A 25,084-nucleotide genomic window follows, 5' to 3' on the forward strand; every position below is an offset into this window, starting at 1 on the left:
ACTAGAAAAAGCCGAACAAACTAAAAAAATCAACATGTCTTCTTAGATCCATCAGAGAAGTGAAGTCACAAGGCAAGCTACCGCCCCCAAAATTGGAGGGAAATACAGAAAAATCGAAGGCAAATAGAGAAAATCACAACTTACTGGAGTAGAAACGTACATGGGAGCCAGTACTGCAGTTGGACATGTTAAACTGTAACCAACAAAGGCTCAGGATGGACAAGTTGCTAAAGGCTCAGGATGGACAAGTCTGAGAGGTAAAAACTCAGAGGGGGCCCTCTCCTTTTTGTCAGTTTTACCTCCAGGATCTCGACCAGGTATTCACGGTGAGTATCAGAGAAAAATCCCCTCATGCATCTGGCCAGGGGAAAGGAAAGGGGTCATTTTGAGATGTACCAGAGAACTCTGTTCTTCCAGGCCTGTCTGTAAGAAAATTTTTTTTACCAGAATCTAGCCTACTGAGGTCTTATCAGAGAGGATCCAATAGGCAAAGGGAAATAGCTAACTACAACCTGTTCTGGCTATCCATGTAGGGAAGGGAAATAGCCAACTCCACTTACACTAACCTTCCTCATGGGGGAGGGAAAATACTAAACTCCAGCCACTCTAGACATCTTGTCCCTCCTAAGGCATGGGAGTGGGGGAGTGAATGGCACTTATGAATTCACAGTCTGGGGCACAGGCTCTCTAAAAAACAGACCTAATCATAGGACTATAAAAGTCTTCCCCTCCCCCCACACCTCACCACTCACCACCACATTATTAAAAACTTGTTTACTACAATTCCTTTTACCCAGGATATCATGTCCAACTAGCAAGAAAAAACTTAACAAATCACACCAAGAAGCAAAAAACAAAGTTTAAAGAGATGGGTCAAGCATCAGAACCAGACTCAGATGTGGCAGGGATGTTAGAGTGATCAGACTGGGAATTTAAAACAACTACAATTAATATTCTAACGACTCTAATGAATAAAGTAGATCAGCAATGTATGCAGAGAAATGCAAATTTTAAGAAAGAATAAAAAAGAAAGGCTAGAGATTGAAAACACTGTAACAGAAATGAATAATGCCTTTGATGGGCTCATTAGTAGATTGGACACAGCTGAGGAAACAATCTCTGAGCTTGAGGATATCTCAATAGAAATCATTTCCAAAATAGAAAAGGAAGAAGAAAAAAGAGTGTAAAAAAATTATTCAAGACCTGCAGGACAACCACAAAAGGTATAACGTATGTGCAATGGAAATACCAATAGGAGAAGAAAAAGAAAGAAGGAACAAAAGAAATATTTGAAAAATAGTAACTGAAAATTTCTCCAAATTAATATCAAACATCAAACCACAGATCCAGGAAACTCAAGGAATCCCAAGCAGGATAGATGCCACAAAAACTACACCTAGGCATATCATATTCAAACTGCAGAAAATCAAAAATAGAGAAAAAGCTCTTCACAGTAGCCAGAGGGAGGAAAACACTTTATCTATAAAGAAACAAAGATAAGAATTACATCTTAGAAACCATATAAGCAAGAAGAAAGTGGAGTAAAATATTCGAAGTGTTGAGAGAGAAAACCCCAAACTAGAATTCTGTATACTACAAAATTATCCTTCAAAAGTAAAGAATAAATAAAAATGTTCTTAGACAATCATTAAGGGAATTCATTGCCAGTAGATCCACCTTGGAAGAAATGTTAAAAGTTCTTCAGAGAGAAGGAAAATTATGCAGATCAGAAACTTAGAATCACATAAAGAAAGGAAGTACATTAGAGAAGAAATAAGTAAAGATAAAATAAGTGCTTTTATTCTTCTTATTCTTAATTCACCCAAAAGATAACAGTTTTTTCAAAATAATAATAGCAACACTGAATTATATATAATATTAATGTATTATTAATATATAAGTATATATAATATTATAATATATATAAATATGAAATGAATGACAGGAATAAAAAAAGAAATGGGAAGTAGGAATTAGGATTATTTTGCTATTATAGGGTACTTGCACTATGGGTGAGGTACTTGCACTATAGTTTTATTTGAAAGTAGACCTGGGTTAATTGTAAATGCATATTGCAAACTCTAAGACAACCACTAAACAAGCAAAAAACAAGTATTGTTGATATGCTAAGAAAGGATAGAAAATGGAATAATAGAAACCACAAAAGGGAAAGAATATGAAAAAACAAAATTAGACAAGTGGACTATATCAGAATTAAAAAAAACTGCAGCAAAGGAAATAATTGACAAACTTAAAAGACAATTTATGGAATAGGAGAAAATAGTTTCAAACCATTTATATGATAAGGTATTAATATCCAAGGGAACTCTCACAACTAAGTAGGAGACAATACAAAACAAAACAAAATAAACTGATTTAAAAACGGGCAAAAAACTTGAATAGGCATTTATCCAGAGAAAGCACACAAATGACCAATAGGTATATGAAAAGATGCTCAACATCACTATCAGAGAAATGGAAATTAGAACCACAATGAGATATTACCTCATACCCATTAGGATTGCTATGATAAAAAGAAAAGAACTACTGTGGCTAAGAATGTGAGAAATGGGAAATCTCTTGCACTGTTGATGGGATAGTAAAATAGTGCAATTGCTATTGAAAACTAAAGGATCCTCAAAAAATTAAAAATAGAACTCATCACATGACTCAGGAATCCTACTTCTGTGTATCCATCCAAAAGAATTGAAAACAGAGTTTGAAGAGATATTTGCAATGTTGACTGTAGCATTATACACAGTAGGCAAGAGGTGGATGGACAAAGAAAATGTGGTATACACATACAATGTAATATTAGTCAGTCTTATAAAAGCAGAAAGTTCTGTCATATGCTAGACATGGATGAATATTGAGATATTTGCTTAGTGGAATATGCTAGTCATAGAATAAAAAATACTGCATGATCCCACTTATATGAGGTGTCTAAGGTAGTTAAACCCATAGGAGCAGAAAATAGAATGGTGGTTGCCAGGGTGTGGGGGAGGGGGAAGAGGGCTTTGCTGTTCAGTGGGTCTATGCTTTTAATCATGCAAGATGAAAACTTTCTAGAGATCCTCTGCTCAACAACGTGCATATAGTTAACAGTATCGTACACTTACAAATGTGTAAGAAGATAGATTTCATGTTATATGTTTTTTTACCACAAAAAAAGCAGAAAAACTAGGAATAGGCAAAAAAGGGCAGAAAAAATAGGAAGACAAAAATAGGAATAAAGACCAAGAGCAATGTAAAGAAAGCAGTAACATATGTAGTAGATATTAATCCAACTGTATCAATAATCATTTTAAACCTGAGTTTTTGAGATAGATGGAGAAAAGTACATCATGCTAACACTAAACAAAATAAAGCAGGAATAGCTATATTAATTTCAGAGAGAGCAGATTTCAGAGCAAAGACAGTTATCAGAAATAAAGAGGGGCATTACATAATGAAAAAGGTGTCAATACTCCAAGAATGCATAACAATTCTTAAAGTGTATGCATTTAACAATAGAGCATCAAAATTCATGAAGCCAAAACTGATAGACTGCAAAGAGAAATAGATAAATTCACCATCAGGGTTGGAGACCTCAGTACCCTTTTTTTTGGAAATGGACAGATCCAGAAGACAAAATCAGTAAAGACATAACTGAACTCAACAGCACTATCAACTGACTGAATAGAATGAACATCTATAGGTTACTACATCCAACAACACTGAATACACATTCTTTTCAAGCTCACATGCAATATTCACCAAGATAAGCCACACTCTTGGCCATAAAATACACTCTGAGAAATTTAAAAGAATAGAATTAACACAATATCTATTCTTAGACTACAATGGAATTAGGCTAGAAATTGATAGCAGATAGGTGGAAAATCCCCAAATACTTGAATACTTGAAGGTCAAACAAAACACTTCTAAACAATGCAAGGGTCAAAGAAGAAACCTAAAGATATATTTAAAAAAATTTTTGAGCTAAATGAAAGTGAAAATATAACTAGTCAAAATTTGGGGGATGCTGAAAAAACAGTGCAGTGCCTAAAGGGAGATTTATAGCAGCGAAGGCATATATTAGACAAAGAAGAAGAAGGAGGAGGAGGAGGAGGAGGAGGGGAGGGGGAGGGGGAAGGGGAGGAGGACGAGGAGAAGAAAAAGAAGAAATATCTAAAATCAGTAACTAAGCTTCCACTTTAGAAAACTAGAAAAAAGAACAAAATAAACCCAAAGTAAACACAAGAAAAGAAATAATAAAAATCAGAGCAGAAATCACTGAAATTAAAACAGAATATCAATAGAGAAAATCAACAAAATCAAATGTTAGTTCTTTGAAAAAGATCAATAAAGTTGATCTTTTTTAGCCAGGCTAGTTGAGAGAAAAAGGACTCACAATATTAATATCGGAAATGAAAGAGAAGACATCACTACAAGCCCTATGTACATTAAGACAATAAAGGAATATCATGAACCACTCCATGACCACACATGTGATAACCCAGATGAAATGGGCCAATTGCTTGAAAGACACAATCTGCCAAAACTCATACAGGAAGAAACAGACAATCTGAATAGACCTACATCTATTAAAGAAATTAAATCAATAATTAATAACCTTCTCAAACTGAAAGCACTAGGCTCAGATGGGGTCATTGGTAAATTCTTCCAAATATCTAAGGAAGAAATTATATATTTGTACAATCTCTTCAGAAGAAAGAAGATGAAGTACTTCCTAATTCTGTCCATGAGTCCAGCATTACTCTAATACAAAAACCAGACAAACACACCATAGAAAAACAAACCTATAGACCAATATATCTCATGAACACAGATGTAAAATGTCAACAAAATATTAGCAAATTTAATCCAATACATTAAAAAAAATTATTCACCATGACCGAATGTGATTTATCCCAGGTGTGCAGGCTGACTCAACATCAGAAAACCAATTAATGTAATCCTTCACATCAACAGGCACATGATTACATCAATAGATAAGAAAAAGCATTTGGAAAAATCCAACACCCATTTATGATTTAAACTACCAATAAGCCAGGAATAGAGAAGAACTTCCTCAACTTGATAAAGAACACCTATGAAAGCCCTACAGTTGACATCGTATTTAATGGTGAGAAAGAGGAAATTTTCCTCCTAAAATCAGGAAAAAGGAAAGAATGTCTCTTCTCTTCGCTCCTTACAACACAACAAAACAGTCCTAGCTAAACAAAACAGAAAGGAAATAAAAGGTATATGAATTGGGAAGGAAGAAATAAAATTGTCTTTGTTTGCAAATGATGTTACCTATGTAGGAAGTCTGAAAGAATATACCAAAAACTACTGGAGGAGGGGACTAGAAAAGTGATTCTAGCAAAGCATATAAGGTTAATATACAAAAGCCAATTGCTTTTCTATATACCAGCAATGAACAAGTAGAATGTGAAGTTAAAAACACAATACCATTTACATTAACATCCCCCCAAAAGAAAAGATAGCATAATATTTCTATTCAATACTACTGTTAGAGAAATGCTTATTCCAGTTTGCCCATTTTTTAATCAGGTTATTTGATTTTTTTTTTTTTTTTGGCTTGTTAGTTCTACGAGTTCTTTATGTATTCTGTATATTAACTACTTATAAAATATTTTATTTGCAGGGGCACCTGGGTGGCTCAGTTGGTTGATCATATGACTTTTTAAAATTTTTTTTAATGTTTATTTATTTTTGTGAGAGAAAGAGATTGAGAGAGACACACACAGAGCATGAGCAGGGGGAGGGACAGAGAGAGGGAGACACCGTATCCAAAGCAGGCTCCAGGCTCTGAGCTATCAACACAGAGCCCAATGTAGGGTTTGAACCCACGGGCTGTGAGATCATGACCTGGGCTGAAGTCCATCCCTAAAGAGACTGAGCCACCCAGGTGCCTGGAGCATCTGACTCTTGATTCCAGCTTAGGTCATGATCCCAGGGTCGTGGGATTGAGCCCTGTATTGGGCTCCATGATGTACATGGAGCCTGATTGCGATTTTCTCTCTCTCTCTCTCTCTCTCTCTCTCTCTCTCTCTCCATCTGTCTCCCCCTCTACCTCTTCCCCATACATGCATGGTCTCTCTCTCTCTCAAAAAAAAATATATATATATGTATATATATATATGTGTGTGTGTGTGTGTGTGCAAATATTTTTTCCCATTCCATAGATTGCCTTTTCACTCTGTTGATTGTGCACAAAAGCTTTTAATTTCTATGTAGTCTCATTTGTCTACTTTTGCTTTTGATTCCTATGGACTTTTTTTTCTTTTTTCCAGCTTTTTGTCTTAGGGCAAGTCTCAGTCAGCACCCAACCAGGGTGATTAAAAATAGGATCAATAGTCTAACTAGCTTACAGTACCAGAAGATATAATTTGGGGAATCCCAATCATCTGGGAATTGAAGGGAGAAATCCAAGACTGGAGACAGCCACGAAGAAAAAGCCCCCAAATCTGTATATAAATGCTGGCTGGTTCCTGAATTACAAATCTATGTAGCAGGGTCCAAAGACTCCTGCTAAACTTGAAATAATTTATCAGTGGCTTTTGCCAACACTCAGAGGGCACATAGCATGGAGCATGGTCCACGTAAGTTAACTGTCCACTAAAACTAAATACTAAACCCTCTTCAAAGGAATACAGAATCTCTACCACATACAGTGTCCAGGGTATAATACAAAATAAGTAGACATACAAAGAAACATAAAAATGTGACTCATTTTCCAAAGAAAAGGCAATCAAGGGAGATCAACCGCAAAAGAATATAGACATTGTATTTGGCAAGTATGAGGAATTTTAAAGTCACAACGTTCAAATATATAAAGGAAAATATGCTAATAATACATTAACAAATAGGAAATCTTGACAGAGAAGTAGAAACTATATAAAATAGCCAAACTCTGGGGCTCCTGGGTAGCTCACTCAGTTGAGTGTCCGACCCTTGATTTCTGCTCAGGTCATGCATGATCTCATGGTTTGTGGGATCGAGTTTTGCACTGACAGTGTGGAGCTTGCCTGAGATTCTCTCTCTCTCCCTCTGCTCCTCGCCCCATCAAAAATAAGTACGTAAACATTTTTTAAAAGATAAAATAAAAAATAGGGGTGCCTGGGTGGCTCAGTCAGTTGAACGTCTGACTTCGGCTCAGGTCATGATCCCACGGTTCGTGGGTTCAAGCCCTGCATCGGGCTCTGTGCTGACAGCTCAGAGCCTAGAGCCTGCTTCAGATTCTGTGTCTCCCTCTCTCTCTTTGCCCCTTCCCCCCTTGTGCTCTGCCTCTCAAAAATGAATAAATGTTAAAAAAAAAGTTTAAAAAAAAGGTAAAATAAAATAACCAAATTGAAATATATATTTAATAAATATATATTAATTTTTTAATTTACTGGATGGGATTAACATCTCTCACCCCTTCTATTCAGCATTGTACCAGAAGTCTTACCCCGTGCAAAGAAGCAAGAAAAAGAAATAAAGGGTATAAAATTTGGCCAAAAGAAAAATTTTTTGTCTTTGCAGAAGACATGTTTGCTTGATGTAGAAAATCCTTTAATATATATAAGTCAGTACAACACCAAAAGCTTTGGTAAGTTGGACTTGACTGAAATTAAAATCTGCTCCATAGAAGACATTGTTAAATCAAAAGACAGGCGACAGCACAGCATAAGGAATATCGTCAATGTTATTATAATAGTAATGTGTCAGGACAGATGGTAGCTACACTCGGTGGTGCATATAGCATAATGTAAAAACTTGTCAGATCACTATGTTGTACGCCTGCAATGTCACATTGTGTGTCAACTATGCTCAAATTTTAAAACGCCACAGACAAGAGAGAATATATTTGCAAAACATGTAACTGATAAAAAAAAAAAACCTTATAGGCAAAATGTACAAAGAGCACTTAAAACTCAACAATAAGAAAACAAACTACCCAATTAAAAATAGGCAAAAGATTTGTACAGACACCTCATTAAAGAACACATACAGATGGCAAATAAGCATATTAAAAATGCTGCACATTATTTATTATTAGAGAATTCCAGCTAAAAGAATAATGAAAAGCCACTGCACACGTACTTGAAAGCCTGAAACTCTGAACTCTGACAATAGCAGTTGCTGGTGAGTAAGTGGGGCAATAACTTTCTTTCATGGCTGGTAGGGATGCAAAATGGTACAAATACTTTGGAAGACTGTTTGGCAGCTTCTTACAAAATCAAACATTCATGCTACTAGATATTTACTCAAGTGATTTGAAATTTATGCCCACACCAAAACTTGCACACAAATATTTATAGAGGCTTTACTTATAATCACCAAAAACTGGCAATGTCAAGGTTATCCTTTAATAGATGATTGATTTAAACAAACTGTGGTACATCCATGCAATGGAATATTAATCAGTGACAAAAAAAAAGAAAAAGAAAAAGAAATGAGACAAAAAGTGGCAAAAATACATGGATGAACCTTAATTTAAAGACATATGGATAGGGGCACCTGGGTGGCTCAGTCGGTTAAGCGTCTTGACTTCAACTCAGGTCATGATCTTGTGGTTTGTGAGTTTGAGCCCTGCATCGGGCTCTGTGCTGACAGCTCAGGGCCTGGAGCCTGCTTCTGATTCTGTGTCTCCCTCTCTCTCTGCCTCTCCCCTGTTGATGCTCTCTCTCTCTCTCTCTCTCAAAAATAAACATTAAAAAAAATATTTAAAGACATGTGGATAAATGAAAACCAGTTTGAAAAGACAAAACTATAGCAATGGTAAAAATAAAAAATCAGTGGCTACCAGGGGTTTGGGGGAAAAAGGAGGAGGTTGAATAGATAAAGCCCAGTTTTGATTTGGTTTGGTTTAAGGCAGTAGAACTATTCTGTATGACACTAATTGTGGATGCATGACACTAGGTATTTGTCAAAACCCATAGATCTTCATAGCATAAGGAATAAATCTTTAATGTATGTAAATTTTAAAAAATCATTTAAGAGGTTTCAGAATGCCTTATGTGATCAAAATAATAGAACAGTAACAAATGAATCGAACAACCTTACTGAAGGGAGTAGGTAATGTACAACTTTAAATAACTTGGGAAATAAATGGAGTCTATAAGACTCAAGGCAAAAGAAACTACCTGAACACTGTATTCTGACTCTGCTATACATGTATCCTGGTAATGAACAACTAAGTAAATGGAAAGTGAGTTGTGGGGGCCAGGTTTTTATTATCGGAGTGGGAGATTACAGATAAGCAAGAAGAGGGGGCCAAAACAAACCACATGGTAATGGATTAGAATTGGAGACATTAGTATGGACTCACGTTCATACATGGTTATACACAGAAGCACTAATAGACATGTATTCATGCATGGACTAGCATACGCACATGTATCTCCTTGGTCTGCCTAAAAGTAATGGTACTCCAGGAGAAATTGACACACCTTATACCCAGACCTTGGCTTCTAACAGCACTCTCTTTTTAAACCTACTTTTTAAACAAATTTTTTTAAATGTTTATTTATTTTTGATAGAGAAAGAGACACAGAGTGCAAGTGGGAGAGGGGCAGATAGAGAGGAAGACACAGACTCTGAAGAAGGCTCCAGGCTCTGAGCTGTCAGCACACAGCCTGACACAGAGCTTGAACCCATGAACCGTGAGATCATGACCTGAGCTGAAGCTGGACACCTAACCTACTGAGCCACGCAGGTGCCCTGAAAAGGAACCAGGCTTCTTGAAGACATAGCCGATTTTAGCATTGGGTCAGGAAATATCCAAAATGAGCCTGGTGCACCTTTTATTTCCAGAAAGTAAGGAAGTACACAAAAATTAAAGTGAGTGAAAATTAAAATGAAATAATGTACTTGAAAGCAATTTATAAAGCATCATAGCTTATACGAATTGTATGTCGGCAAGAAGAAATGGGTCTGAATAACATCCACGCATTTTTAGTACATAGTCAATACAATGTCTATTTTGACTGTTCCGAAGTATTCCTGATTCTAGGCAGTGGAAGTTGTAGAATAAGTAATTCTGAATAAGGGAGAGAGCCATGTACTTAAAGAAAAACAAGTCTTGGCTTTTGTAAATATCTTACTTAGGACACAAATTGTCCCATTTTTATTTCAAACAGAGATGAATAGCTGCTCTTCCTAAATGCGCATGTTTTGGACTTATCAGAGTTATGAAGCCTGGATCATGAACACTAAGACACCTATCCTGTAAGTTGAAGGCAATTAAGAACCACTGGCAAATATCTGATAAGAGGGGCTTCCTGCATACTAAACAGCATGCTTTTTCTTTCTTTAAGATGAAGCCGGTTCATTGCCCTCTGTCCCCCACCTAATCCTGCTCCTCATAAAACTACATGAAAAGGTACAATCATTTTATTCTCTAATATATCTTCTTTTCCTTATCAGTTAAGGAATAATAAAGCTCACATGACTGTTGTAGGAATTAGTTAATACGCTTAAAGCGCTTGGATGTTGCCTGGTTCTCAGTAAATGTATAATAAAGTCTCTATTAATTTTTTACATCAGCCTTTGACACAGGCCCACAGAACTGCTTCTTAGTCTCCAAACAAATAATTTTCTTCAGAACAGCTGTATTTTGCATATGATCTTTCCCCTCTCTTTCTTTTACTGCCTGGCAAACTCTTAGTCATCCTTCAAAACCCACTCCAAATGTCTCCTTTGTGATCCTCTCCTACTTTTCAAAGCCAAAGGTAATTTCTCATTTTCTATACTTTTTTTTGAAAGTTTATTTATTTATTTGAGAGCAACAAAGACAGACAGACTGGGATAGGGGCAGAGAGAGAGGGAGAATCCCAAGCAAGATCTGCACTGCCAGCGCAGAGCCCGACACGGAGCTTGAACTCATGAAACTGTGAGATCATGACCTGAGTGGAGATCAAGAGTCAGACGCTCAACCAACAGAGCCATCCAGGCACCCCTCCATATTCCTTCTTGTATGCAAAGATGTGACTAACCATTAAGATGCTGATTGTCTTGCTGTTAGTTGCCTTATCAGTGCAGGTTAGGGTCCAAGCACCAATTCTGGTTATAAATGTCTTAGTTAAATGTCTACTGATGGAATATCAAAACAATATTGGATTCCAGAACAACAGCAGTACATCAGTGATTACAGGCTCATTCACATCCTTGAAGACTTCTCTTCAGAGAAGATTCTCTCTTCTCTGAACTGAGTGATTTTGATGTCTTGCTTCCAAAATCCCGTGTTCTGCATATTTGATCAATTCCGGAGCTTTCTTTTAGAACTCCTGTAGGCCTTCATCGTGCATATAAGTGCAGTGCCTTCTACTGCCTTACAAACCAGCACTCCAAACCATTAGTCCACCACACTGCCCACTACTTCTCTTGATTCCTATATCGATAACCTATTGAAATCCTCCGAAGAAGTAGATTATCCACCCTGTGAATACATTTTTTAAACTTTAAATTTGTATTCATTTTTTTAAGATTTTTATTTATGTAAGTAATCTTTACACCTAACATGGGACTCACACCTACAACCCCGAGATCAAGAGGCACAGGTTCTTCCAACTGAGCCAGCCAGGCGCCCCTATTTTTTTACATTTAATAGCCCTGGTTGACTTCTTCTCTGAGACTACAAGCCCTGCTCCTCTCCCTCACACCCATCAGTGAATTTGTGATTGGTGACACAAAATAAATCTTCCATGACTCCAGGCAGACCATGCAGGCACACAGATAATCATTGCCAACGTGACACTTTATAAAAATAGTAGTGACAATAACACCACCACCAAATGGTACTGCCTGCATTTCTTTTTTATGAGGAGGAAGAGAAAAAAAGGTAAACAGTTAATGTCATGCAGCGTTTTAAAGCAGACAGAAGTCTTTCATATCTATTTCAGTAGAACCTTTCTGATTTATCATTTCATAGTCAATTTGCTCCAAAAACAAAACACTTCTATGCATTCCCATGCCTAAGAGAGAGGTTTGAGGCAGATAACTGAAGCTGACCGAGCCAGACACAGAGGTGACAAGGCAGGCACCCTTCGGTTCCCCTTACGCTCCCTCTTCCTTGAAGGAGGAGTTGACAGCAGCTGATAATAATTGCTACCCAAGAGAAAAGGCTGAACAGAGCAAGTGTCCCTTCCTCAACAAGGTCTCCTTTGGGTCAAGTGGAAGACATTCCTTTGTCTGCTGTTTTCCCCTGGAACCCTGCAGAAAGCACATTGTGGCTGTGAATGCTTGTGTAGGGAAGACCCAGGGCTGTTTGTGGTGAATCTGTGGGTGTGGGAAGATGGAGGGGCTTTGAGGTGGAGGATGGGGTGTGGAGAGGCGGAGCGGAACTCCAGCGTAGGTAGGTCAAGTATACAACCATGGCGTGAGGTAGTTTAGAGGAAGAGAAAGGCTCTCTGCCCAAAAATATCCCTTCTACCAGCCTGAGAGAATGGCTGAAATGACCTCATTACTCATCCTTCTTCTTTAATACATTAAAGCCTTTGATAAAATGCACCGATTTAATTGAAAAGAAGTGTCATCTTAAACTTGACTTAGCGCTGAACCAAGCATAAGGAAATGCGACACCAGATGGGTAGGTTCTGATTAGTAAGAGCAAGTCAGGGAGGATTGGTTTCAGGCGACATGCCCCACATAAGGAATTGCCTAAGCAATGGCTGCCGTGTAGCATGAGCCCCAGTCGAGAGATGTTAGGTTTAGGAGAAGTGGATGGACATCTAAGACAAGACTTGCTCATTTCCCTGTTTTACTTCAGCCATCCTAGTCAAATGTGAATCTCACTTCACATGTCACTTACTCAAGGGAAATCCTGAGCTGGGGGTCTGGGTCAGGTTCTCCATGCTCTCTCATATTCAGGGTTCTTATCTCAGGCTGTAGTCACACACTCAGTAGTCAGTAAGGTTGGTTGATTAATGTCTCTCTTGCCTGCTGGACTGTAGCCTCAGGGGAGGCGGGGGTGTCTAGTGTTGTTCCTCACTTTATTCTCAACATCTGGCATGGGGCTTCCTGCACTGTGATTAAATGAATGAAGAGACAAGCCAAAAAGAACACATAGCGTAACAAAGTAGTTGCCAAGTGAGATAGCAAAGGCAAATGGCCTAGGAATCTAGAAAGGGGGAAAGATCTAGAACACTGATACTGTCATGGAATCATAGAATCTCAGAGCTGAAAACACCTTGGAGACTGAGTGTTTAACTCATGTGTAACTTACTACTTGCAATGCTAGATCTTTCCCTTTTTGGAGAACTTTAATCTTTGGAAACATCCTTCTTATATTGAGATCTCTACTTGTTGTTTCTAGCCCTGCCTTCTGGAATTAGCAATTTAATAACAATAGCTAAAATGTATTAAAGCCTATGTGCCAAGCCCTGTATTAAGAACTTTGTTTGTGTTATATTGACTAGCCCTTGAAATGATCCTATTATGATTCACATTTTACAGATGAGAAAACTGAGGCTCAGAGATGTTAAGTACCATGTGCAAGTTCACACAGCTAAGTAAGTGGTACAGCCAGGATCCAAACCCAAGTCTGTCTAGTTAAATCTTAGCTCTTATCTTCCATGTTCCATTATTGTCAGAGTAATCACTTTACATGACATCCTAAATATTTGTCAGCTGTTGTGTTATGACAATTCTAATTATATTGTTACTCGGTTGTTCACACATCAAAATAATAACAACCACTATGTATTTAACCATGTGCCTTGCACTGTACTAAATTCTTTAATATGCTATCTCACAATATCCTATAGAATAGATATTATTGCCCTTTCACAGGTGAAGCTCAGAGACTTGGAGAGAGTTGCCTAAGATGAGACAGATAGCCAATGATAGTGTCAGGATTGAAACTTGACTCTTTTACACCAAAGGGGAGGCTTATTTATTTATTTTTTTAAATATTATTTCCCAAGTTACCATCTTGACTTGGCCTAAAACTGAGATCTTTAGTGCTTGGGTGGTTCAGTTTGGTTGAGCCAACTTTTGATTTTAGCTCATGTTATGATCCCAGGGTCATGGGACCAGCCCTGCTCAGTCTCCATGCTGGGCATGGAGCCTGCTTAAGATTTTTTTCCCCCCTTTCTCTCTTTCTCTCTCTCTCCTCCTCTGCCCATCTACCCCACTCATGCTCACTTTCTCTCTGTCTCTAAAAAAAAGAAAGAAAGAAAGAAAGAAAGAAAGAACGAAAAAACAAAACTGAGATCCTCTAGAGAACACATTTTTTAAAAAAAAAATTAAAACCATAAACTTAGGTGTGCCTGGGTGCCTCAGTTGGTTAAGCATCTGACTCTTGATTTCAGCTCAGGTTATGATCTCATGGTTCGTGGGTTTGAGCCCCAAGTGGGGCTCTGCACTCACAGTGTGGAGCCTGCTTGGGATTCTCTCTCTCCCTCTCTCTCTGCTCCTCCCCTCCTCATGCTCTCTCACTCTGAAAATAAATAAATAAACACTAAAAAAATAGTTTAAACCATAAACTTAACTGATATAACAAGAAACCAGGTTATTGAACAGAACAATAAAGTAGATAAATATTTGCCAACTCTGATAAAGAAAAAAAAATACATATTTTTAGAAACTCAAGAATGAGAAAGGAAACATGGCAAAAGATACATTACATTTTTAAAATTATAAGAGAATAAATACCATATATAATTTTATAACAATAAACTTTAACTTAAATAAAATGGATGATTTTCTAGAAGACTTACTCAAAAGGTGTAGAAAACCTGACTGAGAGCAATAATTACATCAAAAATTGAAAAGGTACTGAAAGATAACTTTTAAAATAGCATCAGGAGTGGTGGGTGGGGTGCCTGGGTGGCTCAGTTGGTCGAACATCAGACTTCAGGTCAGGTCATGATTTCACAGTTCCTGAGTTTAAGCCCTGTGATGGGTTCTGTGCTAACAGCTCAGAGCTTGGACACTACTTCAGATTCTGTCTCCCTCTCTCTCTGCCCCTCCTCCTCTCGTGCTCAGTCTCTCTCAAAATAAAATAAAATAAAATAAAATAAAATAAAATAAAAACATTAAAAAAATTTTTTTAAACGGCATCAGGGAATGCTCTAACTTTCCTACTTTCAGCAATGGAAGCTTCTTCCAGCCTGTTTTAGACCAAATCTGTCCCCGAGAACAACTAGAAGAGCTAGGTTAAATGTCACATAAATAAATAATCTACTCAAGGGACTGGAGGGCTACCAGGGAAGCAAATATTTATAAGAATAAGGACCTAGAGAAAAAGGAAGTTCAGATTGAGGAGTCCAACATTTTATATGGCTCTTCCCCTAGAGACATTTGATCAAAAATTGTGGCGAAGAAGTCAAGTAAAGAACTTTCAGCAGCCTCTCAAGTTTTGGAGAACGGTATTTGAGGTTCAGAATTCCCCAAGAGAAAGGTGCTAATTAGCCTCGCAGGTTTTTAGTTGGGATATCAAAAGGCTATACCCTAGGAATAGCAGTGAACCAGAATTAGACCAGCCCTCACAAACACTAGCCCATCTTCAAGTATTTTATTGGACTAGTTGATCAGCCCTAATCTAAATGTCTACAAGAAACAACAACAATAAATTCTATGCTGGAAGATACCATCTAGGAAGTCAAATTATCTCTCCAATGTTTTATACAAAAAATCTGTCTAGTACTCTACTTCCCCCTCTCCTGTCAAATAAACAAGCATTCAAAATAACAGAAAGAGACATAGCAGACAATATGAATGGACCCACAAAGCATTCATATAGTGTATCAGACAGACACTTTTTTAAAAAGATGAATAATATGTAAAATAAATTAGTGGTGCCTGGCTGGCTCTGTCAGTAGAGCATGAAACCCTTGATCTCAGGGTTGAACCTATTTTAAAAAAAACATAAATATGGTAAATAAATCAAATGACAAGATGACAACTTTGGTAGAGACCTGAAAACTATATATTAAAAAAGATTTTATATAGAGAGTGGCAATTTAGAATTGAGAAATTCAATAATTGAAATTAAAAATGCAACAGATTGGACAGCAGATTAGATTAGATGAACACAGCCAAAGGGAAATTTGATTAATGGAAAGATAGGCCAAAAAAATCCAAACTGAAGAAGTGTGAAAAAAAGATTGACAATACATAAAAGAAAATATAAGACTACTGGAATGGGTGAAAAGAACTAGTATACATTTAACTGAAATCCCAGGAGAGAAAAAATGAGACAAAAATAGTATTCGAGGAGATACTGGATGAGAATTTCCCAGTGAAATAAAACATCAACCCACATGTTTAAGAAACCCTTTGAACATTAAACAGAATAAACCAAAGAAATCCACACCTAGGGCCACTGCAGGAAATCTTTTTCTAAAAAAAGCATAAAAATCTTAAAGCAGCAGAGGAAAAAAATCACCTTCAAAAGAGGAAAAACAACACTGATACCTTGTCAACATAAATTGTAAAAGCTAGAAGACAGTTGAATGATGTCTTCAAAGGGCTGAAGAGAATAATTGGCAATCTAGAATTCTATATCCAGCAAAATATACTTCAAAAATAAAGGTGAAGGGCGCCTGGTGGCTCAGTTGGTTAAGCATCTGACTTCAGCTCAGGTCATGATCTCATGGTTCATGAGTTGGAGGCTTGCGATGGGCTTTGTGCTGACTTTCAGAGCCTCTCTCTCTCTCTCTCTCTCTCTCTCTTTCAACAATGAACATTAAAAAAATAAACAACTGTTTTAAAAAACAATAAAGGTGAAATAAAGAAATTTCAGGCAAGCAGTAATTGGAGAAACTTTATTAACAAACCTATGCTAAAAGAAACAGAAAAGGGAATTTTTCAGGTGGAAAGAGAATGTTTATAAATGGAAGCACAGAGATTCAAAAAGAAATGAGAACCATAGAAAGGAAAAATATATGGGTAAATGGAAATAAATATTAACTACATAAAAATATAATTTTGTTAAGTTCAAATCGATATGAAATTAATTTACAAACAATAGTACAAAGTTACAAGGGGATAAATGGAGTTAAAGTGTTCTAAGGACCTGCAATTTTCCACAAAGTAGAAAAAGTACTCATTTATATTAGACGGTAATACGATAAAGATTGCAGGTTAAAATCTCTAGGGTAAGCAGTAAATATATACGTGTGTGTGTGTGTGTGTGTGTGTGTGTGTGTGTGTATTCTATTAATGTGTTAAATATACATACATATTAACATATATATGTATTAACAAATAACATATGAACATATAACATATATAAAGTTAAATATATATTTTTTACAAGCTAATAGAAATTGATTAAAACAAATACTTCCCAAAAAGTTAAAAAAAGAAAAACATGGAATTTGCTTTGTTTCTGGGACTCCAGTTGCACGTGTATTATGTCTTTCACCTATACTCTTGCTATATACTCTCTATATATATTGTGTACCCTTTTGTTTCTCATTGTTTGCACCTTTAATTATTTTCTGACCTATTTTCCCATTCAGTTATCTTCTTCTCAGCTGTGTCTAATCTGCTGTCAAGTAGTAAGATGATATATTTAAACATAAATGCGTCTATAATTACCTAAAATGTCCAGCTGACAAAACTACTATGCTCAGACTAGATGAAAAACAAAATTGAACTTTATATTCCTTACATAATAAATACCATAAATATCACAATACAGAAAAGTTAAGAATAAATGGATGAAAAAAATACCATAAAAACACTAACCAAAACAAAACTTACAGGTGTGCTAATATAAGACAAAGTAAATTTTAAAGTGAGAAATATAGAGATATCTCTTTAGCAGAGAAAAAGGAAGATATTTTAGTATGATCAAGAAAGTCATTTTACCAGAAAGATATAAAAATTACAAATTTGCATTTACCGAAAGAAAATCACAATCTCAAAAAATATATGAAGCAACCGTTGACAAAACTTAAAGGAGGAATAGACAAACCCATAACTACAATGGGAGATATTTAGTAAATTTTTTATCAAAACACATCATATGCAGAAAAGTATACAAATTATAAGTATAAAGCTCCATAGTGGGAAATTTAGACATGTTTTTTAAAAAACATAAAATAAGCAGACAAAACCAGTGATGATATAAAAGATTTGAGCAGCATAATTAGCAAAAGACTTAATTTACATATATACAGTACAGTGCCCAATAACTATAGAATTCATTTCAAGTGTATATGGACTTGACAAGACATATATGTCCAAATTGACTGTATGCTATTTTGTAGAGCAAGCCTCAAAACATTTTCAAATCATGCAGATTATGTCCTGACCACAGTAGATTAAACTGGAAGTCAATAACACAAAGATAATGAGAAAATCCGCATAAAATTGAAATTAAGTAATATGCTTCTAAATAACCCCTAGGACAAAGAAGAAATAGTAGATATTTTAAACATTGTTATTATGAAAATATGACATATAAACATATGTAAGATCCAGCTAATAGGGGAAAGTAAAAGGCCTTAAGTGCATATATTTGGGGGAAAAGGAAGTTAATTTGAAAATCAATGATCTTATACATCACTAAGAAGAAGATAAACAACCAAGTGGGAAAAAAAATGGGCAAATGACACCAATAGACATTGAGAAAAATGTATAGCCAAGCTGCCAAAGCACATGCTCAACTCAGTTATCAGGTGTGGCAAATTTAAACTCACTGAAATACAACCAAACACCCACAAGAATGGCTAAAATATTAATTAAAAAAAGGCTCATAATACCAAGTGTTGGTGAGCATATCAAACAACTAAAATTCTCATACATTAGTTTTAGGAGTATAAATTTATACAATCATTTTGGAAAGTGGTTGTTAGGACCTACTAAAGATTAACACATGCATACCCATTGATCCTATTTTTTCATTTTTACTAGAATTATGCATGTGTATGCCCAAAAGACATGTACAAAAATGTTCAAAGCTGGATTATTCATAATAGTCTAACATTGAAAAGTTCAAATATCCCTCAATAGCAGAGTGGATAAATTAATTGTGGCAAATTTTATATAATGAAATACCATGTGACAACTGAAATGAGAAAACTCTTGCTTCACACGACAAGATGAATCTCACCAAGCAAAATAACACACAAAAGCATGTATATTGTATGTTTTCATTTATATTGCAAAATAAAGCAAAACTAAAGTGGTAGAAGTCAGAGCAGAAATTGTCTTTGGGGAGGAAAGTAGGGATAGCAAATGAGAAAAGACAGGAGAGGGCTTTGGGGGTATAAGTGATGGTCTATTTCTTGGTCTATTGGTGGTCATTAGAGTATGCTAACTTTGGGATAATTCATCAAGCCACACACTTATAAACTGAGTAATTATCTCTGTGTATGATATTCCTGAATTGAAATGTTTAGAAAATTTTTTGTCATGAGACCCAGGTGTATGCATAGGTAAACTCTACCTAGCCTAAAAGTTGCAGATAATCCTTATGACATATAAATTGTTCCAGAGCAGAGAAAAAAGATGGAAAGATACAAAACTCATTTAAAAAGTCTATAGTAATCCTAATAACAAAACCTGACAAGTTATAAGCCAATCGTACGTATAAACTAGATGTAAAATTCTTAAATACAGCCATGTAATACAGGAATAATATCTTATGACCAAATAGGATTTATTTCAGGAATGCAAAAGTGGTTAACACTAGGGATATAATTTATATGTTAACATTATGAATAAAAATCTTATTTTTCAAAATAGAGGTACAAGGAGGGGCGCCTGGGTGGCTTGGTCGGTTAAGCGTCCGACTTCGGCTCAGGTCATGATCTCACAGTCCGTGAGTTCGAGCCCCGCGTCGGGCTCTGTGCTGACAGCTCAGAGCCTGGAGCCTGTTTCAGATTCTGTGTCTCCCTCTCTCTGACCCTCCCCCATTCATGCTCTGTCTCTCTCTGTCTCAAAAATAAATAAACGTTAAAAAAAAATTAAAAAAAAAAATAGAGGTACAAGGAAACTCTTGGTAGAATAAGAAGGTAGGTTAATCTACCAGGAATGGTGAAAACAGAAGTTTGCCCATTAAAATGAGGAACAAAGAAGGACGCCTTGATTATTGCTGTTATTCAACACTTTACCAGAGATCCAGACCAATTCAGTACACACAAAGTAAGTGATACAAATATTCAAAAGGAAAAAATAAAACAGTCATTACATGCAGCCTATACATGATCACCTACTTTAAAAATTCAGGATAATATATTTTTTAATTATTAAAATCAATAGATGTCGTGCTAGATACAAGATCGACACACAATAATTGTTTTCCTGTAAATCCAACAATAACCAATTTGAAAATCTAATAATATTAACTATAACAACAAAGTCCTTATAATACCTAGGCATATACTTAATAAAAAACACAGAAAGTGGGACACCTGGGTCGCTCAGCCGGTTAAGCATCTGACTCTTGGTTTCAACTCAGGTCATGATCTTGTTTTGTGAGTTCAAGCCAGGCATCGGGCTCTGCACTGTCAGTGCAGAGCCTGCTTGGGATCCTCTCTCTCCCTCTCTTTCTGCCCCTCCCTGCTCACACTTTCTCTCTCTCTTAAAATAAATAAACTTAAAAAAAAAACATAGAGCAGCTATGTGGTGAAACTATGACACTTTACTAAAGAATATAAAAAAGATTTGAATAAAAGGAGAGGGAGATTTGTGCCATCATAAAAATGTGTATTATAAAGCCAATTTTCTCAAATTAATGAATAAATTTTAAAAATCCCAATGTAAATTGCAACAGAAGTTTTTAATATATCTTGACAAATTGCTTCTAAAATTGATCTAGCAGAGAAAATAAATAAATTTGGCAAGACATTTTTGACATAGAACAATATGACATACAATAGAAACTGCATAATGAATTTTGGTTAGGCCTACTAACTGGTAGGTTAATAAGCACTATTAATAAAGTTGGAAATAATAAAATATAATTCATATCTACTTCAAATATTTTACTTTAACTTAAAACATATATGTGCATATTTATTCACCAAACTTGCTGTGAGGACAACATCTTAGAGTGTAGGTCTGCTGGTTGGAATTCTGCATAATCTTCCTTGCAAAATCTGTACACATAATACAACACACAATTTTCAGTTTCAGGGGCTTTTGTTTTAAGAATAAGAATGTAAACAGAAATGATTGTCCCAACCATTTCTAATTAAGTAGTGATTTTAAAATGACTTTTTTATTGGCTCTTTACAAATCATCCAAGTTCATCCTCATAGAAACAAAACTGAAAATCGCAACAAGATTTTTAATGTATCTTTAGACTCATAAACTGATTCTAATCTAGCAGAGAAAATAAATGAATATAGGCAAGACTTTTTGGACATAAAACAATATTACAATAGAGCCTTTTTTTTTCAAGTTTATTTATATTTAGAGAGAGAGCGAGCAGGGAAGGAACAGAGGGAGAGAGAGAATCCCAAGCAGGCTCCACTGTGTCAGCACAGAGCCCAAAACGGGGTTTGATCTCACAAACAGTGAGAATATGACCGGAGCTGAAATCAAGAGTCAGACACTTAACCAATTGAGCCACCCAGGTGCCCCTACCATAGAGGCTTCTTAATGAATTTCAGTTAGGCTTGTTCACTGGTTGGTTAATAGTTTTTATCACTTGCAGTTTATTGAATTGCCTAATAATTAAATAATATGGTTACAATGTCAAATACAATTAGCATTTGTAGGTTTGGGAACAAATAGAAATGGCTAGTAGGTATATGGCTCAATGAGTAGGAGCAGAATAATGAGGATGTCCTACACAGTAGCTACAATCAGTGAGTATTCAATGTGTGATATACTTAGTATACTTGGTAGAATAAGAGGGTAGGTTAATCATATTAGTGTAGCTTCCTTTAGTAAATTCCTACTGTTCAAAATCATAGTGTCTAAAATACCATGGGAGTTTCTCATTCCTTTGGTGTAGGCTATGCATAGTGACTTGCTTCCAAAGAGTATGCATGGGAAGAGGGGAGAAAATAATAGCTTTCCAATGGGGAAACCAGAGAAACACTACCACAGCCAGGTGACACAAGTCAACATTGACAGTCATAAGTTATATTGATAATATGTATCCATATTATGTGACGAGAATGGCACTTTACCCCTGTGACTTTCCTCCCCTAACTTATAACCCTAGTTAAGTCATGAGAAAAACATCAGACAAATTCCAATAGAGGGAAATTCTACAATATACCTGATTAGACCCCCTCCCCAAATTGCCAAGTCATCAAAAACAAGGGAACTATGAAAAATTGTCATAGCCAAGGAAAGCCCATAGTGATGTGATAACTAAATGTAATGTGGTCTCCAGATAGAATCCTGGAAAAATAAAAGGACAATAGGTAAAAACCAAGGAAATGTAAATAAACTATGGGGCGCCTGGTGGCTCAATTGGTTAAGCATCCAACTTTGGTTCAGGTCATGATCTCGCAGTTTGTGAGTTTGAGTCCCGCATCAGGATCTGTGCTGGCAGCTCAGAGCCTGGAGCCTGCTTCAGATTCTGTCTCTCCCTCTCTCTCTTTGCCCCTCCCCCACTCATGCTCTGTCTCTCTCAAAAATAAATAAACATTAAAAAAATAAATAAACTGTGGCCTTGGTTAATAATAATGCATCAACAAGTCTTCATGAATTGTAACAAATGTATGATATTAATGTAAGATATTAATAATAGGGGAAATTGAGTGATGTAGTAAATGGAAACTCTCTGTACTATCCTCTCGTTTTTTTTCTGTAAATTTAAAACTGTCCTAAAAAGTAAAGTCTATTTTAAGAACAAATAAACAAACAGTATAAACAATACAAGTTGCCAAAGACCAGAAAGCTCTCCCTGAATGATGGACTTAAAAAGAATTTTCAAGTATCTCTTTTTTGTGTTCTCTGCATATTTAAAAGTTTTCATAATGAACATGCATTACTTGGTGCATTAAAAAAATACAATTTAAAGCCAAGGCAAACATAAACTAACCCCCTTTTGTCTCTCTCCTCCACCCGCTCACTCCTTCTCAGACCTTCCCACACTCTGCCTGGGTGTAGACAAAAGAACCAGCTCCAGTCCATACCAAACCCTAGCAGAGGAGCCTGGAGTGAGATGGTAAAAGGGAAAGGTGACACTTGGTTGGAATAGTTTGTTTATTTTTTAAAAAAAGAATTATGTAATTTCTTTGTTTAAGTTTATTTTGAGATAGAGAAAGTGGGGAAGGGACAGAGACAGAGAGAGAGAGAGAGAAAGAGAGAGAGAGAATCTCAAGCAGGTTCTGTGCTGTCAACATGGAGCCCAATAAAAGGTTTGATCTCATGAACCGTAAGATCATGACCTGAGCCAAAATCAAGAGTCAGACACTTAACCAACTGAGCCACCCAGGTGCTCCAAGCGTTGTGTAATTTCTTAACACCTATGCTCATCATTGCAGCATTACTATAATGTCCATGAACAGATGAATGGATAAACAAGTTGTGGTGTATACATACAATGGAATACTACTCAGCCATAAAAAGGAATTAAGTTTTGACACAGGCTACAACATGGATGAACCTTGAAAACATCACGCTAAGTGAAAAAGCCAGTCACTATAGATCACATAATGTATGGTTCCATTTATGTGAAATATCCAAAATAGATAAATCCATATGGTCAGAAAGCAGATTGGTGGTTGCCAAATGGTAGAGGGAGGGAGAAGTGAGTAGTAACTATTGAATGGGTGTGAGGTTTCCTTTTGGAGTGAAGAAAATATTTTGAAACTAGTTAGAGCGGCACCTGGGTGGCTCAGTCGGTTGAGCGTCTGACTTCAGCTCAGGTCACGATCTCACGATCTTGCGGTCGGTGAGTTCGAGCCCCACGTCGGGCTCTGGGCTAATGGCTCAGAGCCTGGAGCCTGCTTCCGATTCTGTGTCTCCCTCTCTCTCGGCCCCTCCCCCCATTCATGCTCTGTCTCTCTCTGTTTCAAAAATAAATAAACGTTAAAAAAAATTAAAAAAAAAAAAGAAACTAGTTAGAGTTACTGGTCGCACAGCATTGTGAATGTACTAAATGCCACTGAACTGTTCGTTTTAAAACGGTGAATTTTAAGGGCACCTGGGTGGCTCAGTTGGTTAAGTGACTCTTGATTTAGGCTCGGGTTGTGATCTCAGGGTTCATGGGTTTGGACCCCACATCGAGTTCTGCGCTGACAGTTTGTAGCTTGCCTGCGATTCTTGCCCTCTCCCTCTATCTCTGCCCCTCCTGAAAATAAAAGAAATACACTTAAAAAAATTGTAAAGTGGTCAATTTTAGGAGTACCTGGGTGGCTCAGTCGGTTAAACATCTGACTTCAGCTCTGGTCATGATCTCACGGTTCCTGAGCTTGAGCCCTGCCTCAGGCTCTCTGCTGTCAGCATGGAGCCTACTTCAGATTCTCTGTCTCCCTCTCTCTCTATGCCTCCCTGGCTTGCATTCTCTCTCCCTCTCTCTCTCAAAAATAAATAAGTAAACTTAAAAAAATAAAATAAAATGGCTAATTTTGTGTTCTGTGAATTTCCAATAAAAATTTAAAAATTCTCCATAATATGTTAAAAAACAAAGGGAAGCTGTGGAGCTGAGCCCCTTTGGGCCCTTTGTTTCACTGGGGAAGTACACACACCAGTTTTGAAAATCTTCCATGCCTCATGAGAGAATGCACATTCAAGGCAGAACTTCTGGCTCACAATCTCAGGACTTCCAAACCCACTTGCAAAGGAAAGGGCGAGTAAGTGTGCCAGATGGAGTTAGGACACTGGAGACACAAGCACGCAAAGTTCCAGAGAAGGCCAAAATAGCTGGAGGGAAAAAGAGTAACTCCCTGCAGAGTGAGGGCTCCCGGTTCAGAAAGAATCTGAGTTTGCCTTACAGCCCTGTTCCCAGCTACAAGAATCTCTTCCTCTCTCTGAGCAGCGACTCTCCACTTGTAAAATAGGAGTACCAATATACTACAATCCTATGCCCAAACCCCAAAAGCTCTTATGTAAGTTCTACATAAGTTTGGTGGCAACTCGTTGGTTGCACAACCTGAGTGATCCGAAATAAAGCTACTTACACTATTTATTCCACTGAATATGAATATTCATACATTTCACCATAGCAATA

The sequence above is a fragment of the Panthera leo genome, chromosome B4 (genome assembly GCF_018350215.1).
Source record: "Panthera leo isolate Ple1 chromosome B4, P.leo_Ple1_pat1.1, whole genome shotgun sequence".
NCBI lineage: Eukaryota > Metazoa > Chordata > Mammalia > Carnivora > Felidae > Panthera > Panthera leo.